This window comes from Apis cerana, linkage group LG1 (assembly GCF_029169275.1).
Source record: "Apis cerana isolate GH-2021 linkage group LG1, AcerK_1.0, whole genome shotgun sequence".
Lineage (NCBI taxonomy): Eukaryota > Metazoa > Arthropoda > Insecta > Hymenoptera > Apidae > Apis > Apis cerana.
Window position 1 is genome coordinate 15,876,130 of NC_083852.1, and position 19,072 is coordinate 15,895,201.

The following is a 19,072-nucleotide window of genomic DNA, read 5'->3' on the forward strand; positions in this document are numbered from 1 at the left end:
GGGCGCGGAAGAAAACAGTCGCTTTGAAGCACGCGAGTCGAGCTTTCATATAAATATCAGTTTGATAAATGCACCGGGCGGCGCGTTATGGATGGAGAATATTGGAACGGAATCGCGATGCCGATTGTAGGCGTTGCGCCTTGGTTGAGATTAAACGCAATCCCAATCAGGACGATTCACAAACACTTCCGTGTCAGCGGAATGGATTCATTTAAACGACCGACTTTCCTTCGATCGTTTCCTCTCTCTCTCTCTCCCGATCGAATTGGGTTGGGCGAAACTTTTATCTATCCCGATGTTTCAAATATTTATTTTGACTTAACTCGCGTAAAAATTCTATTCCATCGAACGTTTCTTCGCAACACATTACTCAATCCTCTGAGAGATAATTTTCCCTCGCATTTTCGATATTCCTTTTTAGATACATAATAATGGAAATCCGGTTACAAATTACGAGGATTAACTTTTTTCCCCCTCCCCCTCTAATAAATATCACTACGTTTTACGATTATGCAAGATATCAGGATTATACCTTGCTCGAATAACCAATAATTTTCAACTTGGAATGAAGCGAAGCCTATCCGAATGATTGAAAACGTTTTCGTTCGAAGGCTCAGCATTAAAGCGCATAAATTTTAGACGAAATGCCATAGAGCCCCCTTTCCATCCGTTCGAACAATGGAAAATAAATTCAACCCGTTCCCCGTTAACGACAAATGTGAGAAGCGAAAAGGAAAGTCTCTTCTCTATCAAGGGAGGGAAAGTGGTAACCGAGAGGCAATATACAAACGAAATTAAAACCAATTATACGTAAAGGCAACATTGTAAAACCGTTCCAACCGTTCGAAAGTGTTAAACCTTTCCTCTCTGTGAACGCGATTCTTCTATCTCATGCTTTCGATCATCAATCGAACGAAATCTTGTGTTCCCTCTTCATTCATTCTTTCACGAAGAAACTCGCGAATGATGGATACGCCTCTCGACTTTTGCCAGTACATATATATAAAAATTCACACGAGAAAGTCTATGAAAAAGATTTGCGTTAAGAAGGAATGAAATAATTGGCGAGTCTTATCCAGTTATTAAATCACGATTGCACGTGATTCATAACGGTGCACGTTGGTCGAACGATAAAATTTTAAACACCCCATTGTCCTGATCGCTATTCCCGACCTCGTAGATTCCGCTCGTACATCACCGCATGCAGTATTGACCTCTCCTCGAGATTTTTTCTCGTGTATTTCCGCGTTTAACAGGGCGCAAATAGAGATATCCACGGTGTCATTATAGGAGATACGCCTACAAAGTCGACCACGGCGATTACGAAACGACAATAACTTAACCTCTCTCGAAGGATATTGGCTCACCTATGCCCATTAACATAAATGTTATTTAACACGCTCGAGCTGGGAATGCGTGTCGGCCAATGATTCGACTCGTTGTGAACTACGATTGTGGATACCTGTGCGATTAAAAATACGCTGATCGTTCGCAATATTTCCTTCGCTTAGTTGAGGATAGATCAACGATTGAAAGAACGGTAGAACACGTTTATGGATTGAAGTTGAAACGTAGAGAGAGAGAGACGAATAACATACCAAGGGGAGAAAATGATCGATCCAAGTTCCATCTCGAGAAAGTGGAACTATTGAGTTGAAAAATTATTTAGTACATTATTTAGTAAAAATAATATTCCTTATATCAGAGATTACTTATTTTACCTAGAGAGAGATTCTCGAACCTCCCCAATTGTATATATTAAAGCACCGAGAGACACGGACAACGGACGTTACAAGAATTCCTGATCACCGTTTACAAGAAGCAAACAAGACGGAATTCGATGAAACTTCCCGCTGCAGAATGTAACGCATCAGTCAGCCGTTTCGAGCCGGGTAACAAACATAAACGAATTAATTAGAGATCCGACGACGAGAAGACAAGATCGAGGAGCGACCTTTCGATATATAGAGAGGGATTTCACCGTGTGTGTCGTGCCGAATCGGCCTCCTTTAACCGGCGACGGTCGTGGCATGCGGCGAAGAAAAATTAATAAAGAAATATCCGGGGACGCGCTCGTTAGAAGAAGAGGAATCCGGTCGTGAGGAGTCGTCCGTGCACGAGAGGCGCATCAAAGTCACCAATATACAACATCGACCAGTCCATTAGAGTTTTTATTAATGTCCACGAAGAGACAGCGTGGCCGCTAATGACACCGATCGTCCCCCCAGTCATTAGTTTTCCTTTACCGCGAAATTTTCCCAGGGGCCGTGTCATCGTACCCGAACCATGCCAGAAGGAGGAAAGGAAGAAAGGAAGAAAAAAAGAAAAAGGAAAGAACAAGAACATCGTTTCCAGATAGGAGAAAATAGGATTTTTAGGAACAGCGCGATTTATTTATTTTCGCGATTAATTTAGCGCCTTCATCGAGGTATTTATCGAATCGAGGAGGAAATCGTTTGTATTATGATTAATACAAAGCTGCGATTAGATGGTAGTCGATTAATCTTGCTCGAAAGCACACAGCAAAGAATTCGATAAACATGATTAAAACACGATAACTTGTTTAAAATTGGACTTAATTATATTGGTTTAAGAATCGCGGGAAGAATGATAAAGAGAATAATTTTTTTCAATTTAAAAAATTAAAAAAGTCCTTTAAAAGATAATCTCGATATATTTCCGAGTCATGGTAGTTTAAAAAAGGACGAGTCAACGTAACAATGTAAAGATAAAACTAACAAGATATAATCATCGATTTAGTGTAAGATTAATCCTCGGTAATAAAACGAATATTGGAGGATTCATAGCGGCGCATAAATTATCGATCAACTCCGCTTGTCCCGGTAACAGAATCATTGGACAACTCAATCTCGATCGCGCATTAGAAGAAAACGTCCATTAAATTTCCATCAGCTTCCAGAAAGGATTTGATTTGATTGATTTCATCGAGTTAAACATTTCCAACGAGGGGGAGGGCTTTGAATCGAGTTTTTCTCTCTTTCATTCTTTTCTTCTCTTTTTTTCTTCTGCTCGAGAAAATGATATTTTCATTACACTTTCCCCACTTTACGAATGACGACTGATCCTCGTCGATCGAAACGAGCCATACGTTTCAATCAAGAGGATCGTTTCCCCTTCGCATGGGCATACAGAACGAGACACGGCCGAGCGTTCGTTTCTGGAAAACTGGGACGTCATTCGGTCTCTAGGGATACAACAATCATCGTCGAGACTCGTCCTACCAGCCCGTGACCCGCAACGTTTTCAATTTTTTCTCTCTTTCTCCCACTCTCTGTCTCTCTCCCTTTCTCTCTTTCTCTTTTTTCCACGATGAAAGCCGCCTGCCTCGTACGCGGCAATGTTGTACAAGCCTTTGAATTTTGATGATCAATTCCATTTCGACGCTTGCCTTCGACGTGATCTGAATCATCGCGCGTCGCTTTGATAGATGGACGAATTAGGATTAGGAATATGTTATTGGATAAAAGTCTCGTTCGTAAAATTTTATTTTTAAATAAATTTAAAACTTCAGTAGATATAAAAAGAAGAATTACATAATATAATGTAATTAATATTAAGGAACATCACTAATCCTGACCAATAATCAAAAACCTGAAAATTATTTTAACTACCATTCACTCCATTAATTTATAAGATCAATGCATATACAATATCTCTTTGGAACCACCTTTTACCATTTTTTTCATTTATTCTTTTATACAATTTCAACTGAAAGTATATTTTTTATAGGAATACTTTTAGCATACTTGAAATACAGCAAAACAGAATTATTATTATTATTATTATCGATTTTACTTTTCGCTCATTCACGATAATAATAATCTCGGAGGAGACAGAACTTAACCAATATCGGATTAGCTCCAATAAAAGAGTCAATTATCTCCAAAGAAGATGTTAAACGACGTGGATGAGAATTAGTGAAAGATTTCCCAACGCGAAGGGTCGGCTGAAATTTGTCAAAACCGAGAGGCAGAAACTCTCGTTGAAGTTGCGACATTCCACGTTGGTACACGCGTGTTCGATGAGTCGGCCGCGTGGAAACATTAATCTTCCATGTTGGGCGAAACGATCACGGCGTCCAGTACAAGCGGATTATATCGTTAAATGCGGGGCGCCACGCAACAAGATCAAACGTGACGTAGACGTTCGCTGCACTTGTTCTAAATCTCGAAAACTGGAACGCGATTCACTCCGGGGACACGAGTCATCGAGTCCTCGAGTTCGACTTCGCGGCAACAGCCAGTTCGTCTCTGAGATGGGTTATGCAAAAGAATGATATAGATCGAGAGTAACCGGGAGGAATAATGATGATATGCATTGTTGTGTATTTTATTTTAAGAAAGTATATATAAATATAGAACGTTATATCGATATAAAGATGATATCCTCTGTATCGTTTCGATTTTGGTATGTATTGGTAGTAAGTATTTCCTCGTGTTATATGTTACGTATTGATGATATATTGATTGTAGATGCTGAATGAATAAATTGAAGATTTAAAATTTTAAATATACGATGAAAGATGACATTTAAAATTCATCCATATGAAACGATATATTGTACAAGGAATAAATATGTATATAATAAATTCTTTTTTTTACTGATTCAAAATTGTAACATGGAAACTTTTAGTTTTTAATCTGGAATTTTTAAATTAATTCCCGAATAAGACTAGTATTAATCAGATAACATTTTCGTATAAAAAGATTTATTGTTATTATTCCCGGGTAATCATATTCCAAAGTAGAAGTATTCTATCCTAAATCTCTGACCTTGATAAGAAGTTTTTTAACGATATAATAAAATTACAACGAAGGCAATTAAAAATTAATTATTTTTTGATTACAAAAATTCTTTAAATTTCAAATATCGAGAATGGATAATATATAATAGTTTAAATTTTTAATAGGCAATAAATTTTAACGTTTGAACGTAAAATCGTATAAAATTTATATAAATATCTTTTTATTATTCGAAAATGATAAATTGATTTTTTAATTTGTAGAGGAAAAATAAATCCTGGTTTCACGGTTGAAGAGATTGAAGTGTCAAAATATGGAAACGAAGATTCAAATGAACGTTCGATCATATTTTCAATATTTGACTTCTACAATCCTCTTTGTATCTTTACGCCCACGCATTTTGATACAATTCCACGAAATTCCAATAAGAGGTTGAAAAAGGGGACAAAAATCCAATACTATTATTGCATTCCGTATCGTTCTCGTTATCGAATCCGAAACAATGGACCATGGACTGTAAAACGAAAAACAGACAACATTCGTTCGACAATAGGAGGATACAGAAGCCAGATATCCGTCGAAATCCTCTGGAATCGTGTAATTCTCGTTAAAATCGATCGGATTTCGTTTTACTTTTTCGTTACTTGTCGTTTCGTTGTAAAACAGGACTGCTAACACGAGATAAAAAGATCAATAAAACTTTCTCCAATTTGAAAAAAAACGAGAAAATTAAAAATTTATAGTGTGAAAAAAAGAATGAATATTATATAATAATATAAATTGTGTATTATAGTATATATAAAAATTATTTATATAAATGTATATATATATATATATATATATATATATATATATATATATATATATCAATGATAAATTCTATATGATATAATAGTTTAATCCTTGTATTTTTATACCAAGAAGATTAAAGAAATTCAAGAGTAAGGGACAATATCTTCGTTATATATTCGCTCTATAATTTAGAAGAATAGTATTCTAAAAATCGAAAATATCTACAGATCCTAAAAAGAAAAGATTTTCGTAAAAGTTAACCAGGAGTAAAATTAATCCGATCGAGTGAAGAGAATACACGATTATCGCTATTTATAAGAGGAAACAATCTTATTTCCGCGCAATTCGAAGCAAATATCGAAGCAATTTCTCGAGTAACCTCTTTGAATGAACCGTGTTACCTTCCGACAATGATGCATGGAACCGCTTATTTCCCTTTCTTTCGATATTTTTCGCCCCGGGACCGAGTTCATACCCGCGATAAGGGAAAAAATTTTGCCGATAAATTTTCACCAGTTGTCATATCGCGATATTTTACTGCCATTCCGACCGTAAAACGGCCGACTGTTCGTGCCTATATCCAAACCGGATGCGATGAAAGTGCACAGACAGATTCACCAAGCCACCTTTGACCGATTTTATTGCAACGCCTCTCTTGATGATTTTTCTTTTTTATTGAAAATAGATACGATATTTGTTATTTATATAATAGATACGATATTTGTTCCGTGGATTACTTTATCAGATAATAAAGCAACGAGCAATTCGATTTTATCGACGTTAGCAAGTTGATATTGATTTAAGATATTGCGAGAGAAGTCTTGAAGTTTTCACATCGTGTTCATAGTTATTATTATTAATAGCAATATCAAATAATAATATTAAAAATTAATTGTTAATTTTTGCTAGAAAGTTATTTTATTTCTGTTCACACGTCACCTTAACGATATTAATTAATCGGATTGAAGAATTTTCAACTGAAAATTCGATAAAGTTATTGTTGAAATTGCAGGGAGATTAAGAATCGTGTTTTCTGCGTTGTTCCTAGATTTAAGAAATAATTGAATTTCTTCTTAAATCAAAGAAATAAATTGTTCAATTTTCGGTTCAAAATAGTACCTTATAATTGAAAATTTGATTGTTTCGCGATGATTTATAACAAAACTGATCTATGAATTCAAGATAACGGTAATATAACGATTATTCTTAATTAAACGCAAGTATATTGAAGAAATTGTGCGGTTAACGGATGGTTCGTGAATTTTATAATATCTGCATCACATCGTAAAACGTCATTGAACGCTTCTCGAATGGTACAAAAATCATCGTAATCAATCGTTTGATGCATCTTGATTCTACGTGGCGATAAAACAGGTTAAGCAAGTAGACGGAATAAGATAAAACGTAGAATTCGATGGTATCGTTACTATTTATTTTAACAGATTGACAGAAGTCTTTTCTTTTGAAGGAAGAAGATTTATCGATACGAAGAATCTGTGATTCGCGAAAAGATAGCTAATTGACAATGATTTTCATAATTTTTCCTATTTCTTTGATTCACGGAGGAAAAAAAACGAAAAATAACAAAAATTCTTATTACCTCTTATCAATGGCACTAAAATTTTGTCATTTCTTTTAATTATTTAAAAAATTTTGCAACATTAATTATTCATCTTAATTTACTATTGAAGATATTTCTTTTCATTTTGAAAAACTCGAACTGGAAGAAGAACTTGGATTACTCAGCTTCGTATTTTTAAAAAACTTGTGCCATTTGCCTACTGAAAATCACTTCAATTTATATCAATATTTTAATAAATTCATCAATTCATTTACAAAAACCTGCATCCCATTAAAAATTCATGTAAACTATCTCGTCTTCTTATTCTCATCTATATCTTTTAAAAGAACACTAATTACCAAAAGATTAAGCTTAAAACCTTCTTTTTCTTCATTTAACGATACCACTTATCATCATATCGAAACATATATATTCCATCTATTTATAAAATTATCAGAAAAATCAAGAAACGTCTATGAAAGTACATCAACTACATTCTTCCCGTCCATGGAAAACCAACTGGAATTCCTTGCACATACTTTCAATACCGATCCACTTGGAGCAACAACTGTAAAAATGCGGGATACGCTTTCTGCCCGATGAAGAGAATTACGTAAAAGCTTTTCGACGATCGAACCTTAAATCGTGTCCCGGCGTGTATCGGTTTCAGAAATGTGTTACAAACTCTGCAATCGAGTGCATTTGTTTGATTATACTATACAGTTCCTTTCCGATCTCCTTCGCGCACCCGGTTGCGCGTAATGGTCTTCCTGATGGCAGAGCAGAAGCGTAATGCGATTATAGCCGGCGTGCATCGTAACACAAGGGAATGCAACGTGTAATTTACGTCGATGGCCGATAGAAAGCTGAAAGAGTTGGAGAGGAGCACGGTCGACCCTTCGCCGCTCGTGTAATCACCATCCCGGCGTCGATCATCCTTCTTCTTCGTTCTTAGCCACGAGAAAGTGTTTCGGGCGTCCGCTCCTTTTCCTCCTTTTTTTTTTTATTATTTCTTTATTTCGTCAGATTTCTGTCACGTGGAAATTTATCCCATGGATGCGACGATATTCTCGTCAATTTGTGACGATTCGACAGTGCAGAAAATTGAAGAAGACTCCTTGAGATTGATTTTCGATAAGTGTGATACAAGAGGATCTTTTTTTTTATTTTTCCAATCGACGCGTCATCTGTAATATCGAACACGTGTAAAATGCGGAAAACTTTTCTTTTTTCTTTTACCTTTCACATTTTTTAGAAAATTTCACACACAATACACGTCAATCGCCATAGGACAGAAAATCTTTATGACGCGTAGCATCGCCCAAACGTTAGGTAATCGAAGAATAAATTCGTGAATAAATCACAATAACCATTTTCGAATAGAAACAAATACGTATAATCCTGAACATTTGTAATTTTATGATAGAGCGAGCGAATCAAACTTCATCATCATCATCATTATTATTATTATTCCTGATCACGTGCAAATAAAATTTCAGAAATTGTTAATCCTTTCCAACCGCCCTACGATAATCTACTTTCGACTCCACCGACTGCTACGCTTCGCCTCGCAACCATCATTTTCCCCTGCATTCCACATTACGTATGCATCATGCAAATCGTCAAGGTGCTCGACAAAGTCAAAGCCATCGATCGTAAACCGATCGCGATCGCCGGCTAATCCAACCAGGGCACGCCGAGCGATATATTCCACGAACGTACCGCGGAAAGGAATGATTTATTCGTGTCCAGGCCCCGTTCCATACGTGACATAAGGTTCCGTGTGAAAGTCATTTAACGAGGGGGAGGGAGACACATTGTTCCAAGAGAAGCGTCGGCGGGTAAAATGGCCGGAGCATGCAGCGGCCGGTGGCTTCGAAACGATAAGATATCGTTTACCATACGCGTACATACACGGTGGGCCTCATGCGCGGTGCAGTGACCCCCATTAACGAGCACCTAAAGTATCCGATGCTTGGTTAACCTTCGTAATACCGTAAGTACAACTATATCGATTGTATCGATTCTTTTCTTTTTATCAATTGTTTTTTATGTGGAGTAAATATATTGCTTATACAATGGAATCTTTTATGCTCGAATCTATTTTCATTCCCAAATTTAGATTTGTTAATATCAAGAATATGTAATAACAGATAATAAAGCGAGAATACTATGAAGGTTGAAGTAAGCGCAAAGCCGATCGATAAATGAAAAGGATTCGAGAAAGAATAAATATTTTTCTTGTAGAAAAATATCTAGTATAATCCATTTTGTAAATGAATTCTGTTGGAGGAAATTAATATTGCATCGGTGAAGAGATTCAGAGAGAAAAATAGAGAGATTATTGATTCGTCTGTTTGAACGTGTGATAACTGTTAATTAATATATATGACCGGGTAAATCAACAAAATATATCTCCATCGTGTTTATAGAAAAATATAATAACTCGAGTGTTTGAAAAAAGTATGGAAATAATAAATAACTAATAAAATGGAAATACATAAATATATTGAATATTAATGGTAAATAGTCGCGTGACGCTAATATCGCATAATCAATCGCCATAATGTTAAAGTAATAAGATTCGAAAATAATTAGTGCCGATAATCGGAGGAAATGATACATTGTATTTTGTATATATTTCATTAAATATATAATATAAACTAGTAAATTTTTTTCAATTTCAACCGCTCGATTATATATGCTTCTTAAATTATCAATAAATTTCAAATTGTTTTCATATATATTAAAACGAATTAATACGCTATTACTTTTTACTACGTAATTATATATTACCCTTGAATTATCCTTTCAAATTTAATATTTTATGAGCGCACGGTAATTAATTCATCATCATTACTCGCATGAAAAGATTTACGTAATAGCTCCTGGAAGGATTGCGCACCTTCCTTCACCTATTTCTCTTCGATTCCATTCGAAGTCGTTCTTTCCTTGAATTAAAGAGATAATTCGTCGGAATCTGAACTCTCCTCGTCAACTTTCCAATCTTTTTACGGACAAACCAAGGATCACGGCTCATCCTAAGATTTGGCTATCGGTGAATCAAGGCCGGCCATTTCATAGCCGGGTTGTAAAACCTCTTAAGGAATATTAAGCTGCTTCCGATGTCGAAGATAAAACGATCCACGCTTTGGCCCGAAACCAGTAATCGATTTTCGAAATCTTTCGTATTACGGAATAAAAAGAATGTTGCCTATAGCGATGCAAATATTCATTTTTACCAACGAGACTTGAAGAAGAAATAATTTAATTTGGATATGTTTATATACTTTTCGCATCTATCTCAAATAAACATCGCCATTGATCAACTTTTAATTGTGAGAAAATAATATTTGAAACTTTTCGCTCTATTTTTTTCACGTGGACAAATTTCATATCGCTCTTCTCAATATTCTAGCGATCGTTCGAAAAACAAAATCAAGAAAAAAAACGTTATTTCAACCCAATTCTTTTTCAACCTTCACCCATATCCCAATTTCATAATGATATAAACGAGAATATTTCTTTAACGGGACACCTCTAACTTCTCCCTCCTCCCCTTCCTCTTTTGCAAACTTATATATCACTGTCGTTTAATTCACGGTAATTCGCAACGCGCAAAAATTACTGGAAAATTCATCACGGGTGGAAATAATACCGTTCGATCCTCAAAGATTTATCACGGCGCAGATTTCAAGGAGAGTATACAGCGTCGAATATTCGGCGTGAAAAAAAAAAGAAAGAATAAATTGGTTCACGATTAAACTCGATTTTGAAATATGAAAGGAGGTTGAAAAGCGGCCGAAATCGTTTAAATAAAGCTGCTCTTTGTGAACGACCGCGGCCCCGACGTATCGAGGATCCTTTCGGATCGCTTAATTTTGATTTATCGCCCTTCGTTTAAAATTGTTGCCCGGCCCAACAGGGAAAAAACTGTTGGAGACGCGATTGAACGCCACGTTGATGACGTCAACCGCATAGAATTTAGTCCTTTTAATTGGTTCAACGAGTCGTCTCCGCGACTGATCTTGAACAATTCTAAATTATTTTAAAACGTGGATTATTTCGAAGGCTTTTGCCATTCGCGTCCAACTTCAAAGGCAAATTTCATTCTTGAACGAAATCTGCAGGTATTGAGTTAAATGGAATTTAAGGGCGAGTTTTGGTTAAAAGAAAATCTTATAAAATTTACAAATAATGTAATAATACAGGATAATTCGTAATTCGTGATAGAAATGAGGTCAGAGAGACTCTATGGGTCAAAATAAAACGAAAATATAAAACTTCTTTCAGACGAGATTTCGTTTTCGAAAATTAATTAATCCTTGATTGAATAAGAATGAATAGATAATTACTTTACGTATGAGAATGAGGAAAAAAATATAGTTTTTGAAAAAAACCAATATTAAGTTTCCTTATTTTCATATTTAAAATAATCGTTCTGAAAGAAAAATAACAGATTTGACGTAACAAAGCAAACTTTTATCTGCAAAATTTCTATCTTTATTCATCCTTGATATCTTTTCGAAATTAGATTTACAAAAAAAAAATAAATAAATAAATAAAAGAAGATTAAAATATGAACAAATTCTGAATAGAAATTTTGAATGGGAAGCCCTAATGAAATTCGATCTCACGTTTGTTTAATGTTAAAATGTTAATGAATACGATCGAACGACTCGAACAGTGGTTCGCCAAAAACCCACGCAAACTTCAAATGTCATGGCGGCACACGTGAGCCTTGCAATTTTTTCCAAGTGACCGTATACACGCAAGAAACGGAGTTTTCAAACGGGACTCGTTGTCAATTTCGTTGTTATTTCGCTCGACAACGAACCTCAACCCTTTTACGCTCCCACCACACGTCGACGACTGGACTCTCACATTATATTTAGGCTATCCCATAAATTAATCCCGTGACGCGTTTACATACCTCGTGTGCTTTTATATTTGCTTACACGCGATGCAACAGACCCCCCACCATTGAATTAATGAATCGTGACAATGATAACGAGTTATGAAAATTAAAGGAAGATTTTTCTTAACCCTTTAACTATAGTTAAACTCGCTTATTACCGATCATTATCATGGATTTTATTTACGTTACTTCTTTTTTTTTTTTTTTGTTTTGAATTATGAATATACTATATACTTAGTTGAGAGAATTCTCGAAGAGAATGATTTGAATTTATAATTTATAAGACGATATATGAAAGAAACGAAGAAAAATTTACCGGGCTAGAAAAATATAAAATAATTCGAATCTCGAGCAATTTATAAAAGTGTTTGAATTGCGAAAAGTGAAATATCAAATCCTGGTCGCGAGCAGCAATGCCTATTCTCGGCGATGATAAAATCGTAATTCGTTCGCGCGAATATCGAAACGTTTTACAAGATCTCGTAATAATGTTTACAACCATTTTCCGCGTTTTACAACAACGTTCCCCTGTAATTACAGTTCACGATCGGTTTTAAATCGTCAATAGGTGTACACGCGTACGGTTTTGAACGATTGCTAAACACCGGCTACGTTTCAATGAATTTTCACCTACTCACCGTGCACGAACAGACTGATGTAATTCTTATTCCCTTTAACTTTCTTACGGCCGGTTAATTGCAGGTTGCGAAGCTCCGTGAGGAAATAAAATCGCTCGTAATTTCGTCGCGGATAAACGAAATCACTGTTTAGACTCGAAGTTTGCCGCGACAGTCGAGGACAAATGAAGGATGGAGCCGCGACAATCGATTAATCGAATTAATTAAAATATGCAAGATCTCTCGTTAATGATACAAAAGTAACAACATTATATCAATTTTGAATCAGAATGTGAAACAGTTGTGCAACTTCATCATTAATGATAACTTATTTTATAAACTTTTGTAGACGAAAGGCAATTTTGAAGAATATTAATTAACAACAATCTCACAGACATGAAGATACTATCAGATAATAAACAACATAAAACACATCGTCCATGAACAATAATTTACTACACGTTTATTTCCAAAGCGAATTTAAAGAATTCGAAAAATCGGGAATCAACATTTTAATTCTCTAAATATGTATAAAAGATCGATCGATTGGCAAAAACCGATGGAAAAGCGTGCGTGTACAAGTGTACATACATCTCGGAAACGCGTAAAAGCGAGCGAAACGAGCGAATAGGTAAATCGGCCATCGGGGATGGCAGGCGAACGAGAGTAGAGAATCTCGATCCAGCCTCTCACTCCTTTCGAGAAACTGGAACCACGAAGGACGAGATTTATGTCGCTCGCCTCCGCGACAACCGCGGCTCGATCCTCAACCTGAACCGCGGTTAAACCGATGCTCACCTTTAATTGGCCGTGAAACCTTCCCCGCCGCGTTACCTACGATTAACGACGCATCTAGAATCCAGAGCGAAGGTGTCGTGCTTGAGGAATTGCCGATCGCCTCTAACCGAGGGAAAGAGATATTCTTGACGCGTCCAGGTTGACGCGGGGCATCCATCATCGACGCCGAATCACGATGCACTCCGGTATGGTATCCGGTATGGTGATTTACCCGAGATCGTAATGTGCACACTCGATTTCGGTTTCGAGGTCGAACGAGAGTAGGTATTGGAGAAACGGATTTTAACGTTGGATTGGTATATACGTATACGCGAGTATATATGTGTGTGTATGTGTATACTTTTGGAATACTCTTGTGTGGTTGGATTTTGATATTAATTGTGCAGGTGCACGAGGTACGTGTCAGCGGGAATTTGGGTCAAGTTTAATTAACCTTTTGACATTGTGGATCTGGTAATTCGATCGAACGTGTTCTTTTTTTATTGTAAATTGTAAGGCGGGTCGATATATGGAACGGTGAGTTAAAAGGATTTTGAGAAATTTTTGATACGTTTTTAATGTGTATTAGGAAATTGGAGATAGATCTTTGGGGAGAATATTAAGAATTGAGGCGAATTGAGGAGGAAGATCGAAGTGTTAATTTCCAAAAATTAGAAATTGTTTTTGCAGATGGAAAATAATAATTGCTATGCTTTGTTCGACTCTTTCTCTGGCTACGTGCATTCGCATACACGTAGTCGCTATTGTAATTGCCAGTTTTTTCCGCGTGTACTGGCGCGTCATTTTAATTATCACGGGTAACATCTGCAACGCCATTAGTCGGTTGGTTTTCTCCAATGAATTATTCCTGCTCGTTACGGGTATAATTCTTCGACTCGTATCGAATAATATCTTCATACATAGCCAATAGCATTTAAGTGGACGTAAATGCATATTGTGTCTCGATATTGTCAAATTGCATCGGTAAAAATTAGAGAAAATATCGTCTATTTTGTAAAAATTATGAGATCATAAAAATTTCCAAGCATCGTCTCGAAAGGAAATTTATCTCGAGAAATCTGATTTTCAATAAGAAATTTGTGCACGTACATCTCTTTCAGTATATCGAATCAACCCCTAAATTTTTTTTTAAATCATTTCCTCATATTTTATATACAATTTCGACAATTGTTTAACAGTTGAAACTTTAAGGATTAATTTCATCCATAAAAAAATGCCACATTACCTAATATCCACACGCTTACAACATTTCGCATAAAACGAAATAATTATTGCTCTCGATAAACGCGACAAGAAAATATTTCAATTTTCCACTCGACTTTATCCTTAACAATATTACTTCGCTCGTTTCCAAAACCAACGAATACATAATTTCGTATCGGTCCACCTACTCGAAATACCATCCCATTAAGAAAAAAATTCTCTCCTCTCTTTCGTAATAAACGGTATTACGCAACGTTTTCCACGGAAAATAGAAATTCTATCCGAGGGGAGCGATTCATCAACCGGTCGATTAAAGTAATTCGCGTTTCAGGAATTCCAATCGCGCGTGGCTGTGTATGTGCACACCGTGAATCGGCGATAAAACGGCGTGTCGAGTGCACGATTCTCACGATGGATCTCTTCGTTCGAGCGTTTTTCGAGGCCCCGGTGTTCGCGCAATTACGGAATCGATTATCCCATCGGGCCGGGGCCGAACCGATAGATTCATTAATAATAAATTCCCCGAGCGGGTCGATCGAGAAGTAGGCTCTTCTCGAGTGAGATTCTGCGATAATACGAGCCTTTGAACCCTCGACGGAAAAGGCAAGCGGAACTCGGTCGCGCGTGGAACGTTTCAAACGTTTCGGTTTCGAGCCGTGTGTTCCCGTTAAGCCGAGTTTGCATTGCAAGAATTTTTGATCGAATTGACGGAGCTGAGGCTTCCAAATTAACGATCAGAGATTCTCGTCGTATATGATTGTTAATACAGCGAAGGGTATGTTTAATTTTTGTTTGACCATCAATTGGAGATAAAATGATACGATTTTCGTTTGGTGGAAGATCTTATTTCCTTCGAGTAGGAAATAATTTTCAACGAGCTTTTATTCATAAAAAGAAAATCTTACATTGACAAATTAAATTTGATTTTATAGAAGAAGAATTAATACAGCGGAGAAATTGTGGCAATATTTATATATTCATTTATATTCGCCCACTATTCATATTTTTTCGATAAGAAAATGCTTCCATATTCGTCCAGAAATTCAATAAAATCATTGTCAAAATTTCGTTATCCCGTGATTCATTTTCTGCCGTCACAATTTTTCAAGAAACTTCCGTTTAAAATTTTAAATCTTGCTGTTTAAGCTTTGATTTAAGATTGAAGACCAATTTCCTTGATTCTTCATTAATTTAAAATATTTTTAAAAAAATTGATTCTACATTCGTAAATACTTCTTCCGTATAATCTTTCGTATTATCTATATTGTTCAAACATACGTATCGCTATATTTTTACTATTATCTATCTCTACTCTGAAAGATAATCAACATTTCATAATTTCAACGAATTAAAAAAAGAAAAAACTCTAAAAGACTAGTGGAATAATTCACGACACGTTTTCAATGAACATAACGAAACCTCGAAAAAAAGAGGACAGCAATATGATTCGATTGCTTCACTTCGAATGAATTAATTATCGCAAATTAGCATAGACACCAGCGACGATATTTCTCGAAACAAAAAAACAACATAAAAAACGTCAAATTACAAGGCCGATGATCCTGGCTAAATGTCAAGCCGATTAACACGTATTTATATAAACACGTAATTTCTCATATCCCAAATTCCCAAACACATCGATATAAACGAACAACGTTGATTAAACAATCAAAAGTTTCGATCACGAGAAATGAATCTCCACGAAAATATTTAATCGATCGTGAAAACGAGCGATAATTTCAATAATAATAATAATAATATTAAATCATTATCACCCCTTTCTTTTTTTAGAAGCTATGATAAACTCACCCTAATGTCTCACGACGGGCCAACACTGGAAAGTTTCCACTTCTCGCGAGCAACGACTCGTCCCATTGTTTCCCAGATGGGATTTTATAGCTCAATCATAATCGAGTAACACTTGGGAACCACGATTCGAACGGCGCAGGTAAACATACAGAGGTACACACCGAAGGAAGCGTGATCTTCGACGATCGAGACGCGAGTGCGTGCGACCCACGATCGAGCGTGCACGCACGATCACTGCTCAAGGATCACTGGGTGACACCGATCGAGCAGCGCGGGTTTCCATTGGCGATTCGAATTATTTCGATTCCGATCAAAGCGAAATTTATTTCAAATAAATTTCTTACGTATTCGAACGACGTTCTTAATTCGATCGAAACGATAAACTGATTGAGAATCGATTGTTTGAGAAATAAGGATAATTTGTTAATTGTAAATTTTTTCAAATAATAATTTATGAATGAATGATTATGTTTAATAGTAATGTGTGATCGTAATATAAATATAATAAGCGTTAATAACAAATAATATAAATATTAACAATTTTTTAACGAAATATTTTTATCATATCTCAAAAATATTATATTTTTCGAATTATAAAAAGTAATTTCAAAATAATTGTGATTCATTTTGTTTGACTAATTTGTGTTTGAAAAATATTTTTTACCAAAGTAAATTTTATTTTATGATGTAATTATTTTAATTGTTGGTTTTATAGATTTCCATAAAGATTATGTCTATAATAAAATATATTTTTAAACTTAATAATAATCATTCGTTTAACTTTATTTTATATAATACAGGTAATGTGTAATAAGAAATATATTATATGTTATATAACTTTATTATAATTTTATACAATTTTACGAAGAAAAGAGAATCTCTTTATCTCTTTTCACCATTTTAATCATCACTTATGTCAGAAAAACACAAGTTTTTAATTCAGTAATCCTGGGAATATAAGTAACCAACACTTTCACCAGAGGAAATCACGAATTGGTCACGCAATAGAAATACACCTACATCGATGAAGCTCTCACGAAGGGCTACGTAACCTTAACAAACAATCTCCTCCATTCACTGATAATAATAAAAATCAGTTATCGAGTCTGATCCTTAATGTCTCTATCGAAACAAATTTGATAGAATACCAGTATATTTACGATAAATATAATGAAGGAATAACATTTTCAAGATATTAAAATAAAAAATCAAAGAGAAATCTCCAGAAATATTTAAAATTTAAATGAATATTTCGATATTTGAGGAATATTGTAATAAATTTTTTAATCTTAAATAAGTATCAATGTGCGAATCGAATTTTCCCAGAACAAGAGGAGAAATCCGCAAACTGGATAGAATTGAAACCACGTAAGCAAGATTGAAACCAGTGCACCGATTACCGGAACACGCACAGAGCCACACTGTCTCGTATAGTTGCTGACAGTTTGCCTAGACAGCTGGTAGCCTTCCAAGGGAAGAGAAAATCGTTCGAGTCGTATACACCGTGATGCAGAACCATCATCACCCCGTAAATTCAACGCATAACTTGTCGTATATGGCATTAAAACGTCACGATAATACGCGCGAAGGTTAAAAAGTTACCTTTTAACCGACATCACTTGCTCTGTAAAAGTTGGACAAATGATAAAATTGTAAGAGAATCTCACAAAACGTTTATACGTTTATACGCCATGGAAAAGAATACAAATCGTCCGTGCATTAGTTTTTTGCTGGCAAATTTTTATTTTTTGTAAAAACAAGAAATCATATAAGGAAATAGAATTATTCGAACATAAACTTTATTTTAAACAGATGGATATAAGAAATCTAAATAAAATTTCTCGCAGCTCTATTAATTATAGTAGAAAATTAGATACAAGACTTGTTTTAGAATGATGGGATAGTAAATTCAGACCGACAAAAAACAGAAAAGACATCGTATAAAAAAATTTTATGTTAAAAGGAATAGATTTAAATTTAAAATTTCTAGTTCCAGTCGTTAAGTAGCTAGATACGAAATGCAACGAGTGAATCGCATGCATATCACCGAATCAATATGTCGGGTAAACGAGGAGAAGGGTAATTTGCGCCTGGATTACCGCTTCCAGTCTTGAATCGATCTACGCGCCTATGCCACGGCTACTCGGCTTACACGCGACCACATCGAGTGATTAACCAAGCCGTATTAAGGTAAGGCTAGATTGAAAGATTACACGTAAACGTACTTATGGTGGATCGTTGCAGAAGTTTAACCGTACGAAATGGCGAGTCAATTAGAGGCGAGACGAGTGACTCGACGCACACGGTCTTTTATTACTTATCGTCTTAGTGCCAATTGCAACTATCATACGGTTTTTATAAGATTTCGAGAAAATTTAATGATATAACTTTCCTATTAATTATATCTTTGATTAGATAGTCGCTATAAAATATAATATTTAATTTGAAGCTTGAAAGATTGAAAAATTTTATTGAGAAATTTCGCAGTTTCTAATAAATAATTTTCCTATTTTATTATTCCGTTTCAATTTTGTTGAAAATTCATGATATTTCAGTCATCTGATTATTTAGCCTCGCTACGGATAAATATTTCTAATTCAGAAGCTTGATA

General features: G+C 35.4%; 1 protein-coding gene across 3 annotated transcripts in view; it reads right to left on the bottom strand.

Annotated features, from left to right (window-relative positions):
* Positions 1–19,072, bottom strand: part of LOC108003471 (stAR-related lipid transfer protein 13-like) — a 310,442-nt gene that overhangs the window by 199,027 nt on the left and 92,343 nt on the right. The window lies entirely within an intron of this gene.